Below are 2396 nucleotides of genomic sequence, written 5' to 3'. Positions count from 1 at the left end.
AAGATGAGCCCTTTTCCCAGTTCCCATCCACAAACATTGACCTGGGCCTTGTGACCACACTCACTATTTGAACTGGGTGTTGGATGTGGAGTCCATGGATGGCTATGTTACCCTGCCTCCTAGATACCAGGTTGACCCTCAGTGCTTCCCTACAAAGAGCTACTCCTTCATTTAGGGTTAGGTTTAGAATCTAACCCTAACCCTAAAATGCCCTAAATGTGATTCTATCAGGTTCCATGTCAAACTTTTATGACTATACTTATTTGTGACTTGACTCTCCCCCCATGACCTTTCCAGTCAATATCAACCTGCTTTTTGAAAAGCGTCTCTGAAGCTACAGCATTCCCAATTTAATTGCACTTTGCTTTATTGCGCTTTGTAGATATTCTGGATTTTTTTTTTTATTTTTTTTCTTACAAATTGATGGTTTATGGAAACCCTGCATTGAGCAAGTCAACTGGCACCATTTTTTCAACAGCACGTGTTCATGTTGCATCTCTGTGTCACCTTTGGTAATTCTAGCAATATTTCAAACTTTTCTATTATTACAATATTTTAGGGTGATCTGTGATCTATTTTAATTGTTTTAGAACACCACAAATCATACCCACATAAGATGGCAAACTTTAACCATAGATGTTATGTGTGTTCTGACTGCTTCACCAATCTACTATTCCCCAGTCTGTCTCCCTCTCCTTAGAGCTTTCTATTCCCTGAAACACAATATTGAAATCAGGTCAATTAGTAATCCTAACAATGGCTTCTTAGTGTTCAATTGGAAGAAAGAATCAATCTATGTGGCAAACTTCATCATTGTCTTATTTTAAGAAATTGCTATTGCCACTCCAACCTTCAGCAACCATCACCCTGTCAGCAGCCATCAACAATAAGGCCAGACTCTTCACTAGCAAAGAGATTGTGAGACTTGCTGTTATCAGATGATAACAATTTTTAGCAATGAAGTATTTTTTTAAATAAACGTGTGTACATTGTTTTAAAGATATAATGGTGTAACTCACTTAACAGACTACAGTATAGTGTAAATGTAACTTGCATATGCACAGGAAACCAAACAATTCATGTGACTTACTTTCTTGTGATATTTGTTTTATTGTGGTATTCTGGAACCAAACCTGCAATACCTTCGAGGTATGCTTCTAAAGATATTTCTACCGTCTCAATGTTTCTTTCTTATTTTTTTCTTAGAAATTTATATTATTATTATTGATTACTTTTGTTATTAAATCACATTTCTTTTCTAAATATATTCTTCCCATATCTAGCAAACCATCCCTTATAATGCAGGTTAAAAAGGCAAGAGGAAAATAAAAGTTCAGCAAAATTGACACACACACATTAGGTTTGTATGGCAGTTTATGTGACATTCTGCCCTTTCATATTAAAAAACAATATTGATTTCCTTTTGTTTGTCATTACATTTATTTCCACATACATCCATACCTCTCAGCGGGTCATTCACTGTGATGAAGCACAGTAAAACCAACCAAAATGACTCAGAGAATAGAACACTGGGTCTAAAGTCAGGAAGACCTGAGTTCAAATATAGCCTCAGACACTTCTTAGCTGTGTGAACCTAGGCAAAGTCACTTAACCTCCATTACCTTAACCCTCTGGACAAATAATAGGCAAACTAAGAAGAAAACTCCAAGGACAATATTTTATGGGATCACAAAGAGTCAGATTCAGTTAAATAGCAGTAAAACCAATCCACACAATGAATGTATCTGGCTGTGAATGTATTACCCTATAGTCTGAGGCTACTACATCTTGTATGAAAGTAAAGGACATTGTGATTTCTTTTCTACAGAGTCCAGATTGGTTAACAAGTGTATACCTTACGCTTTCTGTTAGTTTTCTTCTCATTTTTGTTATTGTTGTCATTGTATATATTGTTTTCCAGACTCCATATACTTCTTTCCATATACGTTCATCAAAAATTTCTTTGAATTTTTCATATTCCTTTCTCATGGTAGAATATGACTATTGGATACATATATCATAATTTCTTTTGTCATTCTTGGATAAATAAATGGGCATTCACTTTGTTTCCAGTTCTTTACCACTAATAACAATAAACATAGTTTGCCACTAATATTTTGTTTTGCATAGACTTTTTTTTGTTTTCATTTTGTTTTTGACCTTCTTGGTAGCATATGCCCAGATGTCCTACCTTATTTCTGCTTTTCACATATGAGTTTATTGTCTAAGGATTTTTTGACTCCCTGGTTGAGCCACACCCAAGACACAATTGGATGGCTTGTCTAGCCAAATGACACCAAAGTCTGTATGGGAAAAACAATATATTATGCTGATGTAATATAGTAAATTACATCCTTGAATCTCATACCAACTGAGTGAGGCAGACAGGATGGGGA

This window comes from Notamacropus eugenii, chromosome 6 (genome assembly GCF_028372415.1).
Source record: "Notamacropus eugenii isolate mMacEug1 chromosome 6, mMacEug1.pri_v2, whole genome shotgun sequence".
In the NCBI taxonomy this organism is placed as follows: Eukaryota; Metazoa; Chordata; class Mammalia; order Diprotodontia; family Macropodidae; genus Notamacropus; species Notamacropus eugenii.
The sequence above is the reverse complement of the archived record's forward strand: the minus strand, read 5'-3'. Positions refer to the sequence as shown.